This window comes from Filicampus tigris, chromosome 21 (assembly GCF_054856515.1).
Source record: "Filicampus tigris isolate MCC_2025a chromosome 21, RoL_Ftig_1.0, whole genome shotgun sequence".
Lineage (NCBI taxonomy): Eukaryota > Metazoa > Chordata > Actinopteri > Syngnathiformes > Syngnathidae > Filicampus > Filicampus tigris.
The window spans coordinates 4,405,485-4,433,457 of record NC_141237.1 but is presented as its reverse complement, the minus strand read 5'-3'; the positions used below and the strand labels follow the sequence as shown (position 1 = coordinate 4,433,457).

The following is a 27,973-nucleotide window of genomic DNA, read 5'->3' as shown; positions in this document are numbered from 1 at the left end:
TTCCCGCCACCCCGCCCACGTTTAAAGGAGGCAAGAATGGAAAGGTTCCTCGCAGCAAAATGCCGTAACAAGAGCCCAGGCCCGAATTAAGGAACATATGGCCGCTCCTAAAAAGCTAATACAGCCATAACCACGTATGACTCTCCCAGGTTGCTTTGCGTCCATGAAAGCTGAATAAAAAGAAGAGTATAAAAATGCAAATGTCTTCTCCCCATGCTTCCACTGTGGCTCTCACCTGTCTCTCCTGGCCTTCATTCTTGGCCTCAATCCCTGACAACCTCACCCACTGAGCTACAGATTGGCCGGCACACAATGCCCACCCGGCCCCGTGACATACACCCCCCCCCCTCTCCCCCCACCCGCCACATCAACACAATGAAACCACCGGCCGCACGCTCTCCCCGCTCTTCGCCGGCCGCTCTGTCCGCTTCCTCGTTTTGTCCGTCTCAACCCCGTCGTTTATTTAATTGACCCCCCACCCCCCCACCCCAAAAGCGGCGTCCAAGTCTATCTGCGGCCGCGGCGTACTTTTGGCGACGGCGGGCGGACGAGGGAGCATCTCCTGCGCGAGCCAAACAAAGGTTGCACGCTCCATCATTCAAAGCGGGGCCGCCGCGACAGCTGCCTCCGCCACGCTCGCGCTGACAAACGGCCAGAAAAACAGATGGTTTGTGCATTCATGACCAGTTTAGTGGAAGCCCGGGAGTCGCCCCCATTCAAGGGGAGGGTGCCGCTTTTTTTTGTCCGCCGCGGCTTTTCGGTCTGGTAGAAAATTAGAAATGCATTTAAAAATCGTCCCTTAATTATGGAGGTCACGCGAGGCTCCGCGGAGAGCACGGGGAGGAGCGTGACGCGTGATGTGAAGAGATGGCTGCAGCGATGGAGCCCTTAAAACACAACACACAATTTACATACATTTTGTAAACGCTTATGAGAAGCAGATGCATTGAATTCAAGAAGTTGCTTCGTCGCCTAAATGCCCCCAAAAAATATGTGCCAAAATTTGCGATGGGCGAGTACCAATACCGGGTATTGCTATCGGACAGATACCGGCCTTATTTTTAGGTACCGTGTAGTGGTGGAAGCTGCCAAAACCAGCCACCGATACTTGAGAAAACATCGAGTAAGTCCTCCTTGGCTGACATATCGGCGAATCAGCATCCGCGTCAAAACGAAAGGATTTGCTCACAATGTTTTGTCATTGTGATAAATTACATTTTAGGTATCAAGAGTACGAGAGGTATCGGTACTCGGTATCAGTGCGTAGTCAAAGAGTGACTACTTATACTGGTATCGGTCTGGAAAAAAAAAGTGTTTTTTGTTTTTATGTGATAGAGGGACAGAGAGCAAAAACTAAATAGTTAGATTGAGCAGTCAGGGGAGGGAGGAGAGAACAATGGGCACAACGACAGCTGTAAACTAATCATGTCATCATCTCTAGTGCTGTTGCGATTTCCCCCTTCCCTGATCTTCTCAGGGGAAAAAAAACAGTCAGGTGAACTGTAAATGTTTTCAATAGCTGCCATTAGCCGTTTTAACGCCGTAGAAATGAATAAAAAGAAGCGTGAGCTAGAAAGTGCATCTAGCATCTTTTTCTTCTTTGTCAGTCTGGTTGCACTGTGACACATTGCTGCCTCTCGCAGGTCACTCCTGGTACTACAGGGAAGAGATCGACGTCGCACGGTTTGTCTGTTCAACTGAACCACGAGGAACAGACGCGCTATTAAAAAGATGTCAATGTAGAAACCTGAACATTTTCGCTACTCTCTCGGTCAAGACAGAAAAAGGCACATCGATATCGAATACGGCGTCAAGGCAGCCGGGCGCCAACCATACACTGGGCTTCCGAGCCGTCATCGTCAAGCGTCTTGGCAGCGCACCCCCATAAAGTCATATTCAATTGCGAGGGGAAGTATTCGGCGCCTTGCACTATATCACCACACAATGCTGCTCACACGCATTAAAGTGACGCTGACTGAACCGAGTTTGTTTGTTGGAAAATTAGCGGCGCGTCCCTAACAATGCGGCGAGAATGGCTGAGCAGCTATGAATTAAAGATAACCGCCACGCCGCCCCGCGTCTGTCTTTGCTCCGAAAACCATCTGGACGTTCAATATTACATCCTTGTCTACACTTCTCACGCCGATCGGGATCAGAGTTTTTCTGGCAGGTCTTCATGAGACCTCTCGCCCAGATGTGCTCGCCCGGGCTGACGGAACGCATTTGTCGCCGCATCGCTCGGCGCTCGCGAGAGGGGCCGTGCAAATGCCGCAAAAAGCTGTCCCCGGGAAAAGAGGCGGGCGGGCGGCACAGCTGTGCTGGAGATGAGAGGCTCTTTGGCTTATGCTAAATATGAATGAAACATCATGTCACGCTTATGTTGAATTATACACCCTAATGTTCGTCGAGTCATGGAGCACAGTTGGCTTCAAAAATGAAATCTGTTGGGAGCAATGCAGGGGAAGCTAGCATTTTAGCACACAAATGTATTCATTTCAACAGTCTCGCCTTTCTGTCCGGCAAGAAGGATTTTGAAAACTTCTGTGAGGGGAGGCGTTAAAGTGGAAATCAACGCAAACTTTTTTTTTTTTTTTTTTAAGAATATGTTCTATGCGAGCCCACTCGTCGAAACAAGGCATTCGGATAGATTTTGCGTTCATGGAATAAGAGTTAATCCACCAGTTTTTAGCGAGATCAAGGGGCGGCCATTTTGTCACTTCTGACGACTGAAAATGACATCACAACTACTCAGGGCTCAGGTATCGACCAATCATGGCTCAGCTTCAGAAAACAGGTGATTGGTCGTTACCTGAGCAACTGTGATGTCTTTTTCAGTTGACAGAAGTGACAAAATGGCCGCCCCCAGCGATGGCTAAAAACGGGTGGATTGACGGTTATTCCACAAACGCAATATTTATCAGAATGCCTTTTTTCAACTAGTGGGCTTGCATAGAACATATTCTTGAAAAAACTATCTTTGGGTTGACTTCCTTTAAAGAGCTAATGACATCAGTAAAATGTTCAGGATGCCGTCTAATTTGGTGAGTTTTTGTGTATAGCAGAGCACTCAAAATGGCGATTTATTTACTTCATTTGAGTTGAGCCCTGGAATAGTACTCAAACAGTCAAAAACTCAAACATTTTGCAATTCGCCGTCTAAATCTGTCTCGTAGGCCTACATGCGGATCGAGTGTGGTAACAAGCGGACAAAATTCCTGTTTTTAAAAGGATCACTTGAAACGTGAACCAAAATGACCCTAAAACGGCAGCGGCGTTTGCGCTGCCGCAGCGTACGGGCGAGCCGCCGTCCTGTGATCGTGCCGGTCGCCACGCGAGCCCGGCGTCACCGCGACTGAAGCCTCATTAACATAATCCGGCTGCTCATTAGCATAATTCCTCCACCGCTCCGTCTGCGCCGCCGACTGTAATGAGCAGTACAGTCGGGGAGACGCCCACCAGCAGACGAGAGCAAAGCACACATTGGCATCGCTGACCTATAGGAGAGGAGCACGCGGCTGACATGATACAAACAAGGATGCACACATCATGCCCACACGCGCGGGGCCGGCACGACTGGTTACCACTTGAACACTGCCCTCCTCTGACCGTTGAAGGGATCGCACGTAAACCGGAAATGCTGCTACACAACATTTTTTTTTCCCCCCTCACGTTATTGATGATGAATTGACTTTTTTTTTAACCATCATTGCACTGGGGTAAAGTCAGCTTGACTACACGGTATGACCCTATTTTTTTTTTTTTTTTTCGGGTAATGCAAGTTGTGTTGGAAATGATGAATACATGATGTTAATTGCAAATTAGGTTCTATAGATAAACTCCCCGGCTGCACCCCTTTTGGCAGAGGACACATCCTCACGACGTGACGTGGGAGGCGTTCAAAGATAGACGGCAGCTCGCTGCCAAAAGCACGGGTGCCCAGTGACTGATTTGATGGGATTTGAGTGTGAAGATGGACCCCCCCCCCCCCCCCCAAAAAAAAATTGCAGTTGGATTAAATGAATGTAAAAGTTGGGGCTTGGAAAATAAGTCACAGCAGGGTATCATGTTAGAGACTCAATTATCTCGACCAAATTAACAAAAAAAAAAAAAAAAAAAAAGCATAACCTATTCCATCATTGTTGCCGGTGTCTTTTGGTTTTCCCAACTGTCAGGATCGGAAGTTGTAAGCATTTCGTTATCATACCTGGAGGTGATCACTAGGAGCCTTTTTTGATGAAATTTCAACTGCTATTTTAGCCTCTTATGCTAGCTGATAAATGGGAACCTTGTCTACAAGTGCGATGAAAAGGTGAGTTCTTTTGTGTGTGGTCAATGTTTGTGGTTGATGACTTTGTACTTATTGGTCATTTGTTTGTGATGTTTGACAAGAAGGAGCATCGAGTGAAGAGTGAAGACTTTGGCTTCCCATACTAGACGATTAGCCAACTTGTGACTTGTGATCAAAAGGTAGAGGTTTGTATGTGTCATCATTTTTCATTACAATACCGTTTGATTTCATACCTGGCATTCGTCTTCTGTTTGTGCTCTTTGATAAATTAATCCAGCTTCTCATGCTGGACACTTGTTAGCCGACTGTCACTTTGACTAACCATATGCGTAACATTTGAGCTCAAAAGGGAGCGTTTCATACCTAGTGTGTTATTTTCATGCGTTGTATTGTTTTTTTTTTTTAACCTTACAGCATGAAATGTTACTTAAAACACTTGCCTGTACAATCAATAAAGGTTTAAGCGTTGAAACGGCTTGTGCTGCGACTGTAATTAAGTTCCCGGTAGACTCTAATCAGCATTCAAGCACAGCATCATCAGAGTGTGATATACAGCGGAGGCCCTGTCAAGGTGATTTGTCCCTGATCACCATGGCCATCACACACGCGGGCGCCCACACACCCACACACTCCCAAATTAATACTCGCAAGTGAAACCGTGACCCTGCAGAAGGCAGCCCCGACCCGCCGTCCCAGAACTTCCCATCGGGTCCGCCCACCGCCGAGCGGGCGGACATGTCCGTCTTCCCTCGTCCGTTCCCCCGCAAGTCTGAGCAAGGACAAGAGCTGCACGGGATTGGACACGGGTGATATATTCCGTCGGTGTCTGTAGCTTTAAATGGACTGCTTTTACCCAGTGAAATGTGATATTCACACCTTAAATGCTACATATCGACATCATTGCAAGTTAGCGTTCACGGAATCAATTAAGCTATAAAAAAAAAAAAAAGTCCTGATTTGAGGTGTACAATCATAAAACAGGTAGCACGATATAATATGAATGGAATGTCAAGACTCAAGGCCAAAAGGATCATAATAATAAAGCTGGTCTCTCTCGCCACAAAAATGGCTACTGCTTGGTTAGCCGCAAGCTCCATTTTGGGACCTTTGGCTCCCCTATTTAATTAAAAACCTATCATCACTTCTCGGCTGCAGCCCGTACGAGCCGGATCCGCACTTTTAATCCGTTCAAAATGGTTTTAAAATGCACGTGATCGGGCTCCCACTTGCGCAAAGTGTTGTTCAAGCGATCCGGATCCTGGTTCAGAAGATTGCGCGCATCTGGAAGGAGCGTTAGCCGAATAGCATTGAGCGTTGCGCCATACGGGCAACAGATCGCGAACCGGTCTAAATTTGGGATGTGCGACGGGGAATTAACAATGAGTGGGCAGACTGAAGGGTGAGAGAGCTACAGGTAAAAAAAAAAGTGGATCATCCCCTTCACATCCCATTGCCGCTCTCCTTCGCTGTTACCTCGGTGAAGGCGAGCCAAGGCCCGAGCTCCCCTGGCTGCAACTAAGTGGCTTGCTGGCATATGGCGTAACCTCCATTTGAGCGCTAAAAGCTGGAGATTGTTTTTGTGGAGCAGATGTTGCCGGGCATTGGCAAGCGGCGCAGCTGACTGGGCCACACAGCTGGGAACACCGCACGTATGCGTGCGTGCGTGCGTGTGTGTGTGACCCACATACTGGGCGAGCCGTCGTCAGCGGGAGGTTTGTCCTGTATTGTCTTTGCTTGACCCGTTTGTGATTATATTTATGTCGGGAAAAAAAATTACAATAATTTTTAATCACTTTTTTTGTCAATGAGACTTATTTAGAACGCCACGTCGTATCCCCAATTTCAAGGTTTGGTTGCTTCATGTTGGACTCCAAATACCGAAAGCGAAATCAGGACACTTCATGCGTCCCGCCCGCTTTCCCAAACCCAAAAAGCGTCCCGATGCCAAGGGTGGACAAACGAAGATTACGCCGAGATTATAATAAGGATGCCAAAGCCATTATCCAGTCTACTTTGACAAATGCTGTGCCTTAGTGCGAGCAGATGGGACCTAGACTTTTGGGTGGGGAATATCCGTCACCCGGTTGGCTCGAAAAGACGAGGATAAACGCCGATAAAGGTCCGCCCCCCGTCGACTTCGCGTGGCTTTTTCTCCACTTCCAATTGTGCTATCATAGCAGAGTGCTATACATTCCTTTTTACGCTCTGTGATTTTATCACGTACGCCGGGGAGTTTCTAATAAACTGCTCCTACCCCCGGCGTGCCAGCAGAAAGCCGGAGATTTGGGCAGAGCAATTTGGCTCCGGCCACTTAATTATGAGTGTGTTAAATGCCGTATGCTGCGAGCTCGGGCAAAAACAAACTGGCTGGAGGATGCGGCAAAAGGACATACCCCCCCACCCCACCCTTCCCTTAGCCCTCCCGGTCTCATTGTGAGGTAAAAAGGTTGAGAATAGCCTGTCACTCAGCGGGGTCAGGGCAGAGCACTACTTAAAAAGTCATTTGGAGAATTAAAAGGCGCTCCCAGCTGCAGGCGAAGTCAAAAAAAAAAAAAAAAAAAAAAAAAAAAGTCGAAAGAGATACTAAGTGCAGCCTTGAGGTGACCGCTGACGAGCCGGTTTGGACGCGACACTCGTTAATTTACGCTGTTTATTGCACGCTTATTAAACATAGCGAAAGGTAACGCGGCGGCGGGAGCTCTTACGCCGTCGCACAACTAAACACCGAAGAAAATTGAGCCGACAAGGCAGTTCAGCACCTGCAAACATCCTCCTTTCTATTTTTTCTTTTTTTAGTTCCTCACCAATGTATGCTGCCAAGTGCAGAAGTAGCACATGTCCATCAAAGTCAAGCCGATATGAGACGTGAGGGCTGAGTTGAATGGACGGACGGGAGAGCGAGTAAGATAAGGAATCGGGTGCACACATATTAGGGCGGTGAGCAGAATTTTTTTTTTTTTTTTTTTTGGGAGCTAAGTGAAATCGAATCCGGCCCGGCTGATGATCGCCTATCGGTTGCCCACTTTGGTCCCCGAGGGCGGCAGGTCTCAGTTTGTCGCGGGAGCAGCCGCCGTGAAATCGCCAGGCCCCCCCGAGGATCCGTCAGACGGGCTTGTCAGTTATGCGCTGGGATGTGCGCTCAAAACTTGTGTCAAAGCGGCTCCGTCCCGTCGCTCCCTCGAGCTTTCAACTAAACTCCTGCCTTGTTGTTCCCTTTCATCGGCGATCAGTCGTCATGCACTAAAGTTTACTGTGGGATTGGCTTGTTTTGTAAGCTTGTTTGACTAATTCTGAGGACGATGCGGCTTTGCAAATGGAGTGAGGTTCCGCCGGGTTGGCAAAGCGACCATCTCAACCTGCAACACTAACTTGGGTGTCACTGGAGATTGTGTTTTTAAGTGCCGGCCTGACTTTTAATCGTTTTGTAAGCTTGTTTGCGTAATTCATCGATATGAGATTTTGTGAATGGAGCGAGGTTCCTAAAGATGTCAAAGTTAGCATGTCGCTGGAGGAGATGTTTTCAGATGCTGGACTATTTTTGTTTGGGAAATGTTCCTTCATAGAAAAGAGGTTTACCGAATGGAGTGCGGCACCGCATGCTGTCAATGTTAGTTAGCATCAACATTTTTTTGGGGACAATTTGAGATGTTTTGGATTGACAAACAATGGATAAGAATTTTAGAAAAATGGAGTGAGGTTCCTGAGACTGGTTAAGTTAGCATCACAACACACTCCCTACTACTGGGTTTCAAGCGCTGGACTGACTGACTTTATTTTGTTCGAGGGTTCGAGCTCGGATCCCCAGACGTCGGCAGCCTCACCGTTGCGCCTTTCAGCTGCGCAGACAAAGGCAGCTCGGCGCTGCGTCGCTGTCATCCCGCTCATCCCATCATATCCACTCTGCTGCTCGCAGTCGTCAGCTCTGACGAGCCTTCACCTGAGCTGACAGGTGACCGTCCTGAGGCGGCGCGGCGCTCGACGGGGGGGGGGGGGGGGGAGGGGGAGCCCGAGACCCGCCAACGATCTGTCAGTCCACCACAAAAGCGTCTCTTTGTCATGTCATCTCCTCCACGCCAATCACGGCGACGCGTCAACTTTGTGTCAGGGAGAACAGTCGCGGGGATTACCATCTAATACAAAATTTGCCCCGAGCTGCAGCGCCGGGGTGGAGGGCAATTATCGAGAGGCGGGTGCGGGGGATGTAAATGTTGACGGGACAAATAATTACAACTCCCGATTTCTCGCACGGACCCATTTTACCGTTGCCGTAATTGCTTGGGTAAGACAAAAGTGAGGTGAAAACTCCGGAGGGCAGAGTCTTAAATGGTATAGTTTCTCATGCCTGGACGTTTTTTTTTTCAATTTTCTCCATTTTCAAGGTGCCATAAGCTATGAATTTTGCGTTGCGTTTTCATAGACGTGTTTCTGTTGCCGCTGCAATCTCAATTTGCGCTTCAAGATCTATCCCACCGTGTATGCTTAATGGAAGTGATACGTCCTGAAGGGCAATCGACAAAACTAGTCCAAATACAGTGGTGTCTTCATTTCCCCCGTTGAAATGAATGGAAATGTCATCAATCAGTCACATCTACATGTGCTGTTCCAAAATTCGCATTCAACCATGACGATCGATGCTAATCGTTAGCATGTCAATGGGATTTTCCGTTATACGTTAGGAGGCCGCTCTCAGGGCAAAACTAGTTTGCCTGTTTTAAAAACGTTGGATTCTCTTTATTTGGTTTGAGAGTAACAGACACTACTAGCAAAGTCCATCTTGGAAGGAAAAAGTGTGGGCGGTTCATTTCGAGCAATGTCAACCTCGAGCACTAACTAAGATTCACCAGTACATTCCCTTGTTGTTGTCCTTCTCTTGTGATTAGACAGAGATTCATTTGAGGAATGGTAAAGGTTGCGTTGACCTAGCCCCGTAATCACACATTTTTGGATGGGGGAGGCAGTCCGTGCCATATGGCTAACGATCACAACAATACATCAATTTCAGCCATGGCATCATCTTTTATCCGGGAAATTAGGATTTTTTTTTTTTTTTTTTTTTTTTCCTCCCTGGTAGGTATAGTGCCACTCAATTGTCTTGTCTTTCCAAGACCTCATTTGAAAAGGCGCTTTTATAGAGTTTGAAAGCAAACGTTGATACTTTAACACCGGGCTAATGATGACGTACTTATTGATTAAATAACGGTCCTGAGTGGAAGAAGCCCCCACCGCCCACCCTCCACGAATGTAAATGAGTAACCTTTAGGAGGGCTCAGTGGCAGCAGTGGCAGATGGGCAGTAACCGGAATGGGGATGGCGTTTGGCTTGAATAAATATCTGCTGGTCGCGGACCTTACATATTCTCCAAAATGAGATCGTACCAAAACAAAAAAAGAATTTGGACTTTGGCAATCACTTCCGTCCCCCATTTGACTAAATGTGAAAAAGTGAAATCGAGTGAGACTCCAAAATGTCCCTTACTACTTTGCCCGCCTGTAGTTTCTTGCGGAAAGTGAGCGTTTTAATCGCAACTTGGCAGCGGGTTAAAGTGACCTTGGGCCTTGTGTGTACACACGAGTTGCGCGATGACGCGGCCCTGGTGACCGAACCAAATGAAGCAGCTGTCACCGCCTACCTGCAGCTCCGAGCCGGCCGATGATGATCAACTTATGAGCGGTCGGGGAGCGCAAAGCGCTCTCCCTCCTCCCGTTATCATTCCCAATCTATGATTACAGCACTCATAGTTTGCTTTGTCGTCCGCCGCCTGTATGACAAGACTCCGCCATGAATAATTGAAAAGAAATGCAAGCGCCTCGGATTCCTCATCTGTAAACATTCTAATCCTGAGGGAGAGATGACAAAAGGTGAACCGAGGTGACGGCAACGAAACGGGGTCCAGCCTCGGTCGCGGCAAAATGTTACGATACATAATTCAGAATGCAACGTGGGGAATACAAGGCAAAAATAAGCGACGCGAGCAGCTGGGCTTGAAGCAGGGGGCGGAGCCTGAACGCAGGTGGGCCTGCAAAAATCAATCTGGCCCTGAATATTTCTCTCACTTGGCACAATCCTCCTGTCCCGACACATCGTATATTCAAATAAAATGTCGAACTGAGTAATATGAACTTCGGATCTTCCGTAGACAACCACAATTATGCCATTCTTAATATTCAATAAAATAAAAAAACACAACGAAACACAAATTCAAAAAGAATCCATTATTTACCCAAAAATTTAAAGTATATATTTTTTCATGTGAACTTTCGTAAATGTTTGCGCTGCTTCCAAATCTGCCTAATAATAATTTATTAACGATATTATTAAAGAGTTAGGTCAATATGTGGTTTGAAGCAAACAAGGTGAAGCAGCATTTAGTTGTGATGCTGCACGCAAATGAAATAAGATGCCAACAGAAGTGAAATCAGCCCCAAGATAAGCAAAATATTTCTTTTTTGCGCTGTACGTTCTTTTACTAAGATACATTTTATTTTATTTCTTCACTTTGCTTTTAACTATGTTTGCAAATACTTGATTTTTTTTTTTTATTAACTTTGTTTGTAAATACTTGATTTTTTAAAATTATTACTTTTAATGTGAAGCGAAAGACAATACCTCATCAGAACATGAACTGCACGGCTTCCTTTCGCTGCATGCTGTACCGTCTTGTGCTCCCGCTGCATTTGGTTGGTCACGTCTGTAACAGATTATGTAATGTCAATCTGGAGCAAATGAGTAGTCACCCAAAAAATTCAACAAAAAAAAAAACTGGAATGGTGACACGTGGTCGTCGTTGACTCACGCCATTTGACTTGCTAATTTGCGCTAGCCGCGTCAGATGCCGCGTGCAATTCAAGGCTTATGTCTAACTAGCAAAAAAAATATCCAAACAATATTCTATAAAAGCATGTCGTTGATCAATTATGGGTTAAATGAACAATCCATAAATGAACTGATATTTTTATATATTACTACCAAAAAAAAACAACAAAAAAAACGAATTTAGTAGGGAGGCAACATTACATTTTACATAGAAAAAAATACATGTCACAATAACAGATCAACTTAATGATTCAACAGACTGAAAGAGGAGAGTGGAATTTGCATGTGTCTGTACACAGTGGGGTGGGGTAGGACGGGGGGGGGGGGGTTGCGGTTTCACGGGGGTGCATGGGGGGGGGTGTCAGAAGGAGGCCTCCAGATCAAATAGCCGCACGCAGCTTGACAGCAGGTAAATGATGTGTCAAGCGCGGGCTGCATTTCAAACCGCGCATATTTTCCAAAAGGCTCCCCGCCGTTTCCCGCCCGCAAACACAACCACTCCACGCTAACTGTTTCTGATTAAAATGTCAATAAGGCGGCGGGGCCCTTTCATCTCTCGGCCCCCGAGCTGTCCGTCTCCTCTTCCCAGCCCGATCCGAGTGGCAGGGAGGGGAGGGGGGTGCGTAGGGCGGGGGTCGAGGGTGTCTCCATCGCGCGACACGGACGTCCGTTTATCCACTCTGAGGACTGGTGTCGGGTAATAATCCGTGTCTCCGGGGAGCGTTTAGCCTGATGGGAAAAGCTGATTGGGGTAAAAGACCCCCCCCCCCCCCAATTGCAATCAGGCCGCTGCAGCTGCAGGTGGCTGCGGAGGTAAACACTCTTCTCCGGGGATGAAGAAGAGAACCAAACAAACAGTCCCTTTTATGTTGCTTGAAAAAGATTTGGATTCCTCGTCTTAGTGGAACAGCTGAACTTTATTTGGGGTTAATCGGAGGCAGGTGTGCGCTGACGAGAATTTGAGCGATCGGCTACGTCTAAACAGCCACATTCGCAGTTACACTTGCGCAGCCATAGTCACTTCATTTTTACTTTCTAAAAAAAAATAAAACCAGTTGAGGATTTCTTCTTTTTTTTTTTTTTTTTTATATGACAAATCGTTTTAACAGGGGGTGTGTAGACTTTTTATATCCACCGGTTACAATTTGCAACAGAAAAAGCATCAGAAGGGAGCAAAGCGAGAACGGGAAGAGAAAAGGCGGGATACGGCCAGAGCGGGCGGCAGCTGTATCCACAGATGCTCGTGTTAAAACATCCTTATTCACGTGTTCCCCTCCGCTTGTTTGTTTGCTGCTAATTAAGCACTTAAATGTTGAGGGGAAGAAAAAAAACACACAAAAAAAAAAACCCACGCTGCTTTCTTGTCATACTAACAAGGCAATTAGCAATCATTACACTGCCTACAGGCCCACGCTGGTCACCAATTCACTGATTTCTAATGTCTTAGTTAGCCCGTTTATCCTCTACTGTATTGTCGCCAACCCTGCGCGCTTTAGTAGCATCCGCATTAGCCGCTAGCTTAGCGAAAAAGAGACAGAGGGGCGGCAATCCACGTAAAAATGTTGACTTCAAATAAAGGATAATGCAACATTTCCAGACAAAAAAAAAAAAAAAAATTGGTAAACACGGTCGACAAAAGAAGCACTATTGAACCGGTGCGGGCGTCAAAAATGAAGTCACCGCTTTCGTCCTGATGACACAACAGAGCGTTCGCGGTCTCCAGCGCTCTGTGGCCTCATTTCATATGCACGTTCATCTGGCTTGGCACCGCACTGCACAGGGGGGAAGGGGCGGGGGGAGGGGCCTCGCTGCGGACAAGAGTCCCCGGGGCCAGGCCCTCTGTTCGCGGGGTCCTCGGAGGGGGCCGGCCTCCCACTCCAACCCCCGTTTACCTGCTTCAGCTCATCCGAGCGGCCGTGGCGGCCATGTGCGAAGCAGCGGGAAAGCAGACGCAGTTTTCCACACAAGATTTTGGACATCAGTAAGACTGAAGTGAACATACACATGGAAGTTGATTTGTTTTATAATGCATACAGAAGGCCATTGTAATTGTCGTGAATCTTTTCCAAAAGTAAACGGCCCATTTGAAGCAAAACTATGACACCATAATATTTAAGTGCTGCAGCTATAGTTTTTTTTTTTTTTTTTAAATAGTATTTTAAGAATCAAGCATACTACCAATCATCCCATTGATTAATCGGATAAAATCATTTTTAAACACACCATACTCATGTAAGGTTGTTTGTTAGCCACTGAGCAGCCAGCCAGTCTGCTGACACCCACGTCACTCACCAGTCAAAGCCCTGCCTTTTAAAGCTAAACACACTCCCAGTCACATAAAGTGAAGATGTGCACTTCATATGTACATGCTGAGCGTTTAATATCGCAAAATGAATTGACTCAATAATCAATCAATTCGACACATTTTCAACAGCTGCAGCCGTGGCGTGACCTGCTTTGGGTCACTTGAGCTTATCCAACTGCTTTCACCATCGTGGTCTAGATATGCTGATCCCGCATAAGAAGAGCAACACACACACACACACACACACACACAGATGTGATCTGAGCAACTCCTCGACCGGTCATCTGCCGACACATGACGGACAATACGGCGCGTCAGGAAACTTTGACATGACAGACCCTCGTCCGCCTGCCCGTCGCCGCGCATTCCGCGACGGGAAGCCCCGTCGCCTGTGACAGGCCCGCTGTCAATCATGCACGCCCACGCCAGGGACGGAGGGGTCAGCGGTGCACGTACAGCGGTTAGCGCGACACTCGACTCGATTTTCCTCATTGGAAAAATTGATAAAGGGTCCAATTGTGGCCGGAAAAATAAGTTAAGCATTTTAAGATGGAATGTCCTCGAGTACTCCGGTTTCCCCACCCCACCCCCCCACATTCCAAAAACATGCGCGGAAGATTAATGCAACACTTCAAATTGTCCCTCTTTATAGAAACACGAAGAAATGTGAAGACAATAAAACAAATACAAAAATACAGTCAAATAATACAAAAAACTCGCAAACAATTTATCCCACGGGCAAATGCGTTCCAATTAAAGCGTGGCGGTCTGGATTCTGGCATGTCAATTACGCGTCAAGGCGCCAAACGGGCTACTGGCGACAAATTTCATTAACAAAGCTGCTGTGCACCGCCTCGGCCTCAAAACGGACGACATCAATTTGAGCCCGCGGGGGCTCCGTCGGCGGGCCCCGCATTACGAATAATCAAGCTCCTCTCCTCGTACCTTTCAGGAGACCATCCTCTTGTGTTGGGGGGGGGGGGAGGGTGGGGGTGCCGGGGATAAAGGGAAATATGATGCTTTATTTCTAATCATCGTAAATTACGGGCATCCATCAGGCGGTGCTCAAATTAAAACTTGCGCCTTGACAAAGCAATGGCAACGCTTGGCCTGTGAATCAGTGTGATTTAACGCCAACGAGCTACACTTTAGGTCATTGCGGAGCAACTGAGGAATTCACAGCTAGACATAGTACAGCTTTAGCATAGCTAGTGGCTATAGCTAGCTATCAGGTACGCTAAAGCAAGGCAGGGCATGGTGAAAATGCCAAGGACCACCTCCAAAAAAAACTGCCGCACCATAATAACAAACCTTGAAATATATGCACACCCACATACTAATATGGCAAAATTAAAAAAAAAAAAAAAAATGTTGGGCTATAATTTGATATATCCCCCCGACGAACGTGCACATGAAATAAAATAAAAGTCATCCAAAAAGAACCTCGAGTATCACGACCCCACTGACTTTGCATTAACACACCGGCCAAGTCAAATCCAATAAAGTAAAAGCAATCCAATTTGGATGGGGGTTTTTTTCCCCCCTTATTTTATTTTATTTTTTTGTAAGGTAGTATTATTCTAACCTTAAGCGAAGCGCCCGTCGTCCTTGCGGAGGTCCCATCATGTTGGGTCACAGATTTAAGGCCTCGGTGTCAAACAAGGCGGCGCTGTAAAAACGGCTGAAACCTAAAAGCCGCTTTATTGTTGTGAACTTGCAAAACTAATTAGTGTAATTGATCAAATTATCAGTTTAAGTGCACCCGCTTAACATGTACTTTTTAAAAAAATATATACAGACAATGATTAAAGGCGGCGGTCATTAAACACGAGTGGTCGAGCACAATGGAATTTCTCCAGTTCATCAAATAAGTGTGGCAATTAACTAAGTGAGGGCTGAAAAGTGGTCGAGGGGCTGGCAAAGGGTAAAAAATACAATAAAAGTGACCACAGCAGAATTATTATTATTATAAAGGAAGTGTGGGTGGAAAGAAAAGTTCAACACGCCTTTTTAATGGCAAATGTTTTTAGCAATTGAGTTTCAGAAACAATTAACTGAGAAAATCAAGATTTTTGAACTATTTGAATTAGAAACATGTTTGGGTTGCAACTCAATGAGTATTCAACCCTAATCGAATAAAAATTTGAATAAACACAATGACGCGTCGAGGTATGGGGTCACCTTCCTCACACGCTACTGTAGTATCTGTGACTTTGTTCGGCTTTAAAAGGCAGGGCCCGACTCGGGCTTTAGAGATAGCCCGTCACGGCTCACCTGTTTTCCGCGTTTGGTCACGTGACGTCTGCAATGCGAGCCCGAGGGCGCTGTGATGACAATTTCAGTCGACAGTAGAGGGCGGTACAGGACAAAGTGGCAGCAACCTGAAATGAATGAAAACGGATGGATGAATCTACTTAATAGGGATGTAATGATTCACCCCAGTCCCGATTCGATTTTCAGTTCCCGATTTTCGATTCGATTTTTTAAAAATTGCGACCATGCTTGCCTCTGTGCACTAGTGTGGTTCCGCAGCCGTCCACAAATGCAATACGCGTCGAATTGATTAATCGGGGCGAATCGATTTTAAACCGATGTCAGATGAATCGTTACATCCCTACTACTTAATACTTATTCCATAAACACAATATTAATCAGAATACCATGTTAAGACGTGGGGAATGACAACAAGAGAGTGATTATTACTATTCTGGAGGACGAGTGGGCCTGAAGGGAAGTCAAACAAGCCGTTTTGATGGCAAATGTTTTTATCACTTTGAGGAAGAAGTGTGGCGGTACCCCGGGTCGGTTTTGCACTAGGTCCAATGGGGACAGCAGCAGCTCTCCCTGCCCAGATTAGCGTTATATCGAGCAGATGGCGCCTCCATTTTGAACTTTTGCACTGGTGCAAAAAAAGCTCGGGTGAGTCGGGCCTGGTTTTTTTTTTTTTTTTTTTTTTTCTTGTTCTTCTTCCTAGTGTCGCTGACAGAAGCTGCGCATCAGTTGAAGGGGATGTGTGAAATAGCGTTCGGCGCTCGGGACGCAAACACGACGGCGAGGGAAGAAGAGGCGCGCGGTGCGGAGGACGAACATGCTGCTCGGTCACATGCTCGGCAAAGTCATCCGGCAAACTGCGGCGCGCACGAAGCCATTGTATTCAAAAAAGGGGAGTGTAAAAACATTTCATCGTAATATACTAATACAGTGGTACCTCGAAAAAGTTGCTCACGTCGTTCAACATAAATACACAAACATACTGTAAATACACTTATGTAACAGAAAACGATTTGAATTGGAAAATCGTTTCCGATCCAAAACATGAACGCATCGAACTGAACCGTTCACAACAATGAGCCACGTGTTGACCGATAATAGCACAAGACTCACAGGCAGACTGAATATTCCTTATCCTCTAAACAGTGGTTCTCAAATTTTACCGCGTATAATTGAACTTTCCAAGTAGCGCCATAATGACCAATAATAAAATAAATGAAATGGGGGAGGGGGGGGGGACCCAAATAAATAGTATTGAACACAAAAGTTAATTTAAAATGTTTTACAACACACTTCCTAGCGTTTAAATGCCAATGTTTAGAACTGAAGTTCAATTCAAATAGTTATTCTTTCACGTACCACCAGAGGGAGCCCACGTACTACGCTTTGAGAATGACCACGAAAAATGACTATTACAAGTCATCACTTACAGTAGTAGTAGCACAGTAGTCTTTTGCGTTTGCACTATACTACAGTATACTTGTACTATACTGCCCCTAGCGGCCCAGGTTGGTAAAGCAGAAGCAGCACATTGAATTGCAGCATGAAATCATTATTCATCTTTTTATAAAGCACAATATCGTAAAGTGCTGTTTTTCCTTACGGAGAGGATTGACGTCATTTTATTTTACAACACGAGACACAGCGTGGATGTACTTGATTTGGTTTAGTGGGCCTCATCAAACAATCAGGCCCCTGGGCCTCGGGTTTGACACCCGCGCCGGTCGAATTGCGCTCTGACAACAGTCCAAAAATGGAACGCGGCCTCGCCAGCCCACCACCCACTCCCATTAGTCTCATCATGTTCTCAACGTCCCCCTCTGGTAGAGGCGGCCTGTCCTGGCAGCCCCCCTCGCCCGCGTCGCCACAATTGAAGCCGTTTCACGGTTCGGGCGGCTCGGTCAGACGGAAAAACAAAACAAAAAAAACCACAAAAAAAATATGGAAATGAGCCGGCGGTGGCGACGTTTGACTGACAAAGTGACTTTTTTGGAAGGGGCCCGTGCCCATTCCAGTCAGAGTTTATTGAAGGTGATTTTGATCTCCTCGATGAGGACGCCGCCATCTGTCACCTTGATTGCATGGCGGCCTCTCCGGGGGGAGCGCCGTGGCTCCTGATCGTTTACAGATTGCGCTGCTTGCGCCTCCATAAGGGCCACATGCGCGGGGCCAGATGGTGAGCATACACGCTTATTATGAGTCTTTATCTCTGTGCAGGAAGGAGTGGAACCATTAGGCCTCCCTCAGGATCGCCCCCCCCCCCCAGTCGCCACCACACACACACTCCTCACTGCAGCCATGCTGTTCTCTTCTGCAAATACACTCTCATCTTCACACACACACTTGTCAAAAAAAAAAAAAAAAAAAAAAAAAAAAAAGCAAACACACACACGGAGTCGGGGCATGTGATGGCTGTGTTAAAGCATCTGCACACAAGGACACACACGCACTCCAACACCTGTTCGTTATAGCGAGTAGTGTTAGGTGAGGATGGGGGTCATGTAATGGGCCACATTTTGACAGCCAACAGAGGTACTTGAACTTTTGAAATTGAATTGAAATTCTTTAGAATGCATCATCAGAACCATAACATTAGGCACAGTTTGTTTGTTTGAAAGTGATTGTTCACTTGCCACTAGAGGGAGCCACACTTGGAGGATCACATCAAGAGGAGGTGGAAACCTCGCAGGCCCATATAGGGTCAGTTTCATATTTTTCCACAAATCGATACTAGTTTTGGATATTTCATTATAGTTATGCCTCCTTTTATTTATTTATTTTTTTTTAATAAGTTGTATTTCAGTACAAGGTTACATTTTTTTTTTTTTTTTTTTTTTTTTTTTAAGTGCCTGAGACCGCTAAGTGAGGCTCTAAGACCTTTGAAAAAGAGTTTGGGCTCCTTGATTTTTAACGTCAGCTTTACTAGACGCCACTTGGCCGCTACGTCGTGGTTACGTGCAAGCGGCGACAAGGACTCAAATGTGCACCCGTGCGCGCGTGTAACGACACACTGGCATGGAGTCTGTTGTCCCACTCCTTGACATATGCCCCTCATGACCAGGAGGGCTGCAACGTCGGCACCAATTTGTCACGCTTTTTTGCCACCTCACCGTGATGTTTTTTTTGTTTTGTTTTTTAAATTACTCTGGGCGGGATCGGATGCTTTGATGAGAAAACACTTGGTGGGGTGATACCCCACTTGATCGGAGATTAACAGAGTGTATTTTTTAATATGTGAGGCTTAACTGGCTTCTTTCATAAATAAATCAATAAATATATATAAAATGACCATGTAAGTGGAACACTCAGTGCCTGTTTAATGTCCTTGCTTGCGTTTGGTGACCCCGCAGGCCAGGAGCTGCACTTTTGAGGACAACAGCCGGCTATCTATAAGCATGTGGACCCCCCCTCCCCCTCCCTTCTCCTTCTTCCGAGTGAGACTCGTGCACATGCAGTGTACAAAATGACATACTGTACGCCAGCCTGTGGTCACAAGACAGCTCCGGGCTATGCAAATACACAAAACGGGCTTTCAATGCTGCCCAAGTTGGCCGATTTAAAAAAAAAAATTTTATCTGAAATATGCGCCCCATGTCCTACCGGTCCCACCCGTGATTTCCGTCGCGACATGTCCTAAACGGATCAATAATGATGTCCACTCCGTGTTCTTATTTATAACATCGCGACAGGAAAGGAAGCTGTCCCAGATTCTCCACACCAGGCACTACTGACATCACCAAACATGAAGGTCATTCGGGCCTTGGGGGTGAGCTATACTGGGCATCACCTGAACGCGGGTCCAAGTGCACACCGGTGGGATATGGCAGGCCTGTTTCCAAAAAGCACAGCGAAAACACAGCGTTGACATTAAAACCTCAGTGGGCAAACGCGGCCTGCAGCACGGCCCGGCTGGGACTTAATTTTCGGACTGGGGGGGGGGTCACTTTAAAACCAAAACATGGACACGGAGTGTTTATCGCTTGTCAAGAACAGACAGTTTCGAGAAGAACGGGTTACTGTACCAAACCACAGTAACGATGGATCCCTCGCAAGTTTTGCTGGCTAAAACTCGTCCTTGAGACGACGGGAGCGTAGTTCTTTGTACGGGGGGGAGAGAAAAAAAAGCGTTCTTTTTGTTTGCCTTGGCTCGGGCGCCGAGAGAGCGCGCGCGCACACTCTCAGCCTTTTTCACCCCTCTGCATCAATCTGTTCCCAAGCTGTTTCCACATTTGGGCCCAGTTTGCCAGGCTTATTCCTTGGCAGGGATGGCGGGGATGATTACTGCAAGTCTGCGTCCACCTTTCGACGCTACTCAAAAGGCGGGCCGAGAGGTACACCGTTACGCACGTCATCGTTCCTTTCGTATCCAAAGTCTTTCTCTCGTGGTCTCCCTCCACGAACGACGGTGGCGGCGCAAATATTGCCAAACCCGCGAGACAGCTGTGGCCCATTAAAAAGTGTTATGCTTGCTGATTTCCGACAGCGCGCGGGCGCGTCCCGTCGCCGCATTGGCGCCAAATCCGGCGCCAGCAATTAGGCCAGATGAAATGTTTAATTGCGCCTTAATTTCCATCCGATTTATCTGTCAGCCGGTCCCGTCGTCCGTCCTTAACGAATCGAATTAGGTGGCCTGAGATGTTTGCTAACATGACAGACAGGCGGTGGGAAACGTTACGATTTTTGGGCGGGGATATGCAGATCGGTAATATCCCTTTTTACGTTTGGAAGATATTTTGAAATTATTTTGGGGATGTTATTATTTTGCTGGATCGAGTTAGGTAATGTCATACATTAGTTGCCGAAAAATATCAGCGTCAGCAGACTTTTGTTGGTTGTCAAATGTGTTAAAAGTGGCTCAGCCGATGACTCACAGTATGAACAACACAAGCTCTCATTCAAAGTGTAGCGCGTTCGAACGATCGCGCACGCGACGATATTTTCATATCTAAATTGTGTTACTGTTTTTAAATGATTTTAAACGGGAGGCTAACGCCCTTAATGCACATCAAAATCCGCCACCGCGTCTATGCTAGCAGCATGTATGAAATCCGGTCGCGTGGAGCACATGCGACGAATATTGACAGATGGACGACGCTAAAGCCGGGAGAAAAGTCAAGATTGGGAGGGGGGGGGGAGGGGACAAAAGGTGTCCACGCCGACTGCGAGAAACGCCGCCGCCCTGCCAAAGCACGCGAGGGCCGCGTCGAGAGGGGGCCGCTGGTGGCGCTCAGCCGCCGACTCCCGGGGGAGCAGACGGGAGAGGACCACTTATCGACTGACTGCAAAGCACGCTGATGATTATGCTAATGCTCCATATAAAGATCAGCAAGATGCTCATTACTGCTTTCATGTGCTGGAGCTTGTTCGCTGTGATGGATCATCATTTGTGCTAATGTAGCAACATTACTTATGCAAAAGCGCATTAAGTGTTTGAACCATTTGGAGAATGTCACAACCAAAAATGAAATGTTTCTTGAAATATATATATTTATATTTTTTAAATATATTCAAATATTAAAGTAAATGAACTGTACTGAAGGGGAAAAAAAAAAACATTATCAAGAAAAAAGTACATAAACAAAATAATCATTCATTTTAAAAATACGGCAAAAAAAAAATGTTTCATTGCAAAACGTTACATATTTTTCACACAAGTCAGGTTTTACTTAATTATATTTTCTTAGCGTTATTTTTAACGTAATGTTATATTTGTCAAAGGCTAATTTTGTAATTTTTTTTTTAATCCCAGCTATTTTTTATTTCAACATTTTTCCTAAATAATTTTGTTTTATTACATATTCTTAGTTATTACCCTGTCATAATGTAATATCCATGCAATTTTTTTATTTTGTAAGTCTTTTTTTTTCATTGCAAAAAACATTCGTCATAATATATTTTCCAAAAGTTTCGATTTTTTTTTTTTTTATCTAATGTGGCACCAAAATTCCAAATTACATCGTATTCACATTTTTAAATAAATGTCATAATTTTGTCATTTGCATATTTATGACGTCGTCCAGAGAGAAGTCCGGCGAGGGAATTGTTGGCGATTGTCACGCGAGCGCATCCACTTATTCAGCAGCATGCGCGCCACAAAACATCATTACAAAGGACCACCACAGGAAATGAGATGTGCGGGGCAAGGCTCCAAAAGCAAAAGCGATGCCCCCCCCCCCCCCCTCCTAATCACCGCCGCCAACTGTCACCCCGGCTCGACGAGGATTTTGCCCCGCAAACTCGCCGAGTGGCTCTGCAGCGGTCGGACATCCTGCCGAACATGTGGCACCCGTGATAATTACGGCAGAATTAACACAGGGCGGCTTTATGGGCCTTCTGCCGCCGCCAAGTGGATGCCAGAAAGGCGCGCACACACACGCTCACCAACACACATGGGGTCAGTGTTTGAGCAGCTCTCGGAGTCCAGGCGCCCATCGCAGAAACAACTGTTCCTTCTCCACCAGAGGAGGAGCACTTCTACTTAGCCGAAGCCAAGTGACTCACTTTGTTTTAGTTGGCTTTTTAGAATCACGGGACGTAAGAGCGGGCAGCAGGGTGGACTACACTGTAGTTTTCCAATATTTGGGGGATTTTATAATATTTTCCTCAACTACTTTATCATTCTTTAAATTTGTCATGAAAATAAGAACAATCTTTTATTGTTATATTTTATTCCATAAGATTTTTAATTTTTTTAAGGAGTTTTAATTTTCCACATTTCTTTTTTACTTTTGTGATGAAATATTCAAACGGACCTTTTATTGTCATAGTTTCTCAAATATTGTTGTATGTTATAAAAATTTCCCTAAACTACTTTTATTCAGTTACACATTTTTCATCATCATTTTAATTTTTTTTTAATATTTACCATTCTTTTAATTTATTATTTAGTGATATAGTAATTTAATCAAAAAATATATTTTAGTTTTAAATTTCCCCTTTAAAACTTTTTTTTCATAAATTACTAACATGTTTCATGTTAAATATTTTTTTAGAGAAATGACTCCCAATTCCATATTTATTATATTGTATGAAATACTTTTATTTTCAAGCTTGTACTGTGTGCAGGTGGCAGACCTTACGAAATTGACAAACATTTAGCGTTTCAAAAGTTTTTTTTTTCTATTTCTAGGCAGCGTCGGGCATCCTGATGTGCGTTAGGAAGGTTTCAAAAGGTTTCCTGACCTAGATGTGCTTTTTTGAGCAACTTGAAAGAAGTTTGTGGGTAAGCCGACATCATCGATGCTAACCTTTGAAATGAAGCTACAAGCGCAGGGAACATCAATGCCGCCACCCTGTTGTCCTTGATTTCTCTCGTTTGATCAAAAAAAAAAAAAAAAAAAAAAAAAGAAACGACAAAGAAAGGAGATCACAGGCCTTGGCAAGCGGCGTTCCGTATGTGAAGCCTCCTGCTGGAAGTTGATTTTTGTGGAGAATTATCAAATGGCTAACGACAGATGTTTGCACACACCGTCGCTCCCCCGCCCCCTTCGTACGCTTTGATTGGGAGAGGCGGGATAGGGCGTCGGTGTGTGACAAACAGATGCTCATAACTCAGTTCAGTGAAGAACATTACTTTCCAATGAAGGCCTGGACGTGAGCCAATCGGCATCGGCTGCACACGGCGAGGCAGGGGTGGCGCGGAGGACCCACAATCACCATCAATGATACATAAACGAGTCAAAGTTGTTGATATCCTCTCAATAGCGCCAACAATGTCTTCCGAAATCTATGATAGCATTTCAATATCTACAATAGATTAAAATGTCTGTGATATGATACCATGATGTATGATACCGCGATACCATCTATGACGCATCCTATCGATCACAATACAATCACGATATCATGATACCTAAAACATGTCTATGAAACCAAGGATTTTTGGGGGGAGTGGTACTTTGTGCAAAAATCTACATACGTACACGATATCGCAATGCCATCTATGATACATCCAGATGTCTGATATCTTTACAATATCAACGATATCTCGATATAGTCTAGGTTATTTTCATGAAGCCGTCGCTGATGAACGATAGCGATTGTAAACAGAGAGCTAGCCAGCTTTGTGTCGCTCCTTAACTACTGGTGAAATTTGTCAACATTTTGCCTAATTTCATTGCAAATAATGCATGAAGGTTAACGACAAATAGGAGGCGGTGCACATCTACTTCAAGCCCGGGTCGAGTTGGCGAGAGAGAGAAAGAGACAGGCCGGCGTGGAGCCGTCGTAAAAGGAAGCCGTCGGTGCGAGCGCAGACGCGATTTCACGGCTGGCGACTCGCTCGCGAGTTGAGCTGTCTTGAGCTCAAATGATTCAATTAGGCCAGCTGTCCCTGTTTGTCATGGCTCAACTGGCCGCGAGATTACCTTTCGCGGGGCGCATATACGCGCCTCCTACGCCACCGCGCCGATACAAAAACACACGGAAAAGAAGCAAAGAGGGCGGCAGTAACCGTGTTAGCCACTTGAGCGCAAAATGCGTGTATCCCTTTCTTGTCTTCTACTCTGTCGCTCTTTTGACCTTTTCGCATTAGTAATTAACACCAAGACACTTTTTTTTTTAAGGGTCAAAAAATCAATAGGCCTTTGCCTAATCCAAGTTCGACACTGCACTTGTGTAATCGTTAAATAATGCTACGTGAGCACCACGAAACGTCACGATATCATGACAAATCACAATTTCTACAATGTCAAAACAATCATCAAAACACCATCTACAATACATTACGATGTCTATGACAACAATAAGTCACAATGCCACCTATATTACATCACGATATCCATGATATCGCAACATTGTTACGATAGCTAGAACGGCATCATCATACCCATGTTATCATAACAGCATCCACCATACATTGCGGCATTGACGATAAAATCACAAAACCCTCCCTTCGTCTTCTACTCTTTCCACCTTCTCCATATAAGGTAGTTAACACCAAGAGTCATTAGGGCTGATGTCTTCTTCTTCGTCTTCTTTTAATGTAGTTAGCGCCAAGTAACCTCATCAGACGTCGTTAGCATAATTGTCAGTCTGGAGAAGGTGGCGGCTCAAAATGGCCAATTAAAAGCTCATTAGCCGCGTTAGCGTCTGCTCCCGTTTTTGTTCTTTTTCAGATGTAAACAACACCTCCGTTAAAGGTGCGCAGCATGCTAACCACAGCGTGAGTACAAATGCTTTTTTTTCACCCCTTCTTCTTCATGAATGATCAATCATCAGTCACTCGTAGCAGAACACGCCAATACATGAGTGCCCAAACCAGAGACACACTTATAAAAAATAAAAAAAAAACGCACCACAGAATCTAAAAACGGTACATGGTACGTCATGACACGTGAACCAGGAAGTAGCCTGAAGTTGTATAATCCTGTCATTGTCCATAAACTAGAAATTTTCATGCTAGCTAATAAACAGAAGGTCAAACCAAACCAAATTTTTTACTTTCTAGGCACTTATTTTGTCTTTTTACTGGTTTGAGACCACAATTCCCCCACACAAGAATCGAAATGATACGATCCTGTGATCCTTTTTTTTTTTTTTCTTGTTTTGAGTCACAACAGGACTATTGCCAAACACCTCCGAAACAAAATGGACCAATCCAGTCAACTTGTGTCAGAGTCTGCAAACAAGGCAATATCCTGCTAGCTAATCGGTCAAGAAAAATAAAAAACATACATGAAAACTCAATGCCAGTCATTTCAAATAGACCTGAAAATAAACACGCAAATATATGGAATTCTGTGATTTTGTTCACTTTTTCCAAACCAGTTATTGGATTCCTGGAAAACATTTGGTAGCAAAGTAATTTGTCTCGGTCTACCTTTAAATATAATTGTAACAGTGTGTCTGCAGGTCTCGGTTATTGTGAGAGCGCTGAAAGAAAGGGAGGACGTGGTCTTGGTCTCTGAGCTGTCAAATATCTCAGCGGGCTCGCGCTCATCACTGTGATTGAGGGAACAATGCCTCGTTGCAAAACTAGCATTCACGGGCCGCCTAGCGCACCGACGACTCCACGCCTTTGGCTTCGTTAAAGCAATTTTTGTCATTTTCGCTAGTCAAAGTTGCATGTTTTTTTTTTTTTTTTTTGTTTGTTTTTTTTAAATCGACTAGATAAATGGTCACACGTCACAGAATCAAAACGGTAAATGAATTTTATGAAACATGCTAAACGCAATCCGGTGTAGGTCAATATACGCTAAAACAGTTCAACAGTTCAAGAAAAAAAAGCCTAAATATCAGAAAGGGGAAAGTCAACAAATGAGCAATTTTAAAGTACTCACAACTGGTCCAGGTTGCACTCCGGTGTGCGTCCTTCCCGGGTTTCTTCTTGATCATTATTTGACACAATCCTGAGGCTTATCTTGAATACTTTTGTCAATGCCATGCAGTCCTGACTCTCCGCCCAGGTGCCCTGAATCAATTATCAACTCACTGGAGGCAGCTGCTCTGACCCAAAAAGAGGTTGGCAGCAAACAATAAATGTATTATCACCATACCATCTATGATGCATTGCATTGTCTGATCTATAAATGATGTCGAAATCGCGAGACCATTTACGGCACATCACTAAATCTCCAAACTACGATATTCAATTCCATCTAGAATACAACTGATGCAGTCTAAGACAATACAACGTGGACGATACATCAACATGTCGATGACATCAATGCGATACCAACTTCATTACTTGTGATGTCTATGTCTGATACAGTGCAACTTATACCACAAATCACAATATTTGCGATATCTGCGATACATAACATCATCTACGATACTTTACGTTGTCTATCATATCACATTAGCAACTCTGATACGTCGCATTAATATCGTCACGATATGTTTATGATGTCAAAAAAACATACGTACGGTGTGACACATCACCAATACCGTCAGGGTTAGGTAATATAAATCTTGCAAACCGGTGAAGCTAACCGTACAACATCGGGTGTATGGTTATGAAAAAGCGCACAGTTCGAAACCCTCCTTCGGTCCTGCGATGCATTCCGGTGCATGCAAGGTCTTCGTGGTTATTGCGGTGTCAAAGTGGCACCATTGTAAAACAGCCTTCTTCATGGCCTCCGTGATGTCATCATTATGAGCAATCGGATCAGAATGGACGCTCCAGTGTGTAATAATGGACATCCATATCCATACAGAGTGACTGCTGGGCTTAATGGAGCTCCCCAGTCAGCCTAGTGTGCAATGTTCAGGCCCATTTCCTTTGCACTCGCACTGCGGCGAGGGAAAGGGGGTGGTGGGTGGGGGGGGTGCGCGGGGTAGGGGGGCTGGGCGGCTTGACCCCGATGAGCCGCCTGCTTTGCTCAGGTGGCACTGAAGCCACACAAAACGCTTTGCGCATTGAAGGAAGGCGCTGACAGGTCCTGCCCGGGCCTCCCAACGCCCCTCGGGGCTTTTCTTTGCAGGCCTCTCACATCGTGACAATGACTAGTCCACTGTCAACACTGCATGGCGGAGGGTGAAGAAGAAGAAAGGAGAAGAAAAGTGGCTCACATTTAATCGTCACCCAAAAGTGATGCCCGGAATTTAGGCGGGGGGGAAAAAAGAGCATTAAAACATGTTTTAAAAATATATAACCGTACATTTAAAAAAAAAAAAATATATATATATATATATATATATATATATATATATATATATATATATATATACATATATACATAAAAATCGACTTAAATTTTCCCCATTTGTAGATTTGTAGAAGCACTAATCTTGAATTCTGTGCAAGGAAATGACTTCAATACTACATTCTATTCTTGGCTGAAATATTGAGTTACCTACTCAAAGTTATAACCAAATAAATCATTATTATTAAAAGTATTCATTACAAATGGAACATTTATGGCTATAAAGGCCTCAAAACTATTACAATTAACAACCTAACTCCAAGAAAACAACTTTGACTGAGCAATTACCACTTCAAAAAAATAATGCAATTACCATGTAGCAATCAGCGTGTGTGCATCATCATCATCATCATCATCATCAAACATTGAAAATAAGTTCAGAAATCATAGAAGAAGTGAGGGGTGGGGCGGATGTGTGTGCGCGTGTGGTCATGAAGTGTTGGCGGCAAGTGATCATTACTTTAATTGATGATAATGCTTTTAATGATTGAACATTTTGTCTAATTGATGGTGATTGATTGCACATTAGCGCACAAGGAAAGTGAATCAGGGAGCTAATCAGGGAGACGACAGCGCGGGTCAACGCCACCGTGTGACGGAAACATACAGCGCACACGCACAAACGGGTGTGTGTGTGGGGGGGGCAGCAGA

At 45.2% G+C, this 27,973-nt stretch overlaps 1 protein-coding gene across 2 annotated transcripts in view; it reads right to left on the bottom strand.

Moving 5' to 3' along the window:
- The window catches only part of abhd10b (abhydrolase domain containing 10, depalmitoylase b), a 117,878-nt gene that overhangs the window by 82,669 nt on the left and 7,236 nt on the right, over positions 1-27,973 (bottom strand). For both annotated transcript variants that reach the window (XM_086021537.1, XM_086021534.1), the window contains 2 exons: positions 15,681-15,787; positions 10,895-10,976 (listed from right to left, as the gene is read on the bottom strand). The gene's annotated coding sequence lies outside the window, so the exon portion shown is untranslated. The remainder of the gene's footprint in view (positions 1-10,894; positions 10,977-15,680; positions 15,788-27,973) is intronic.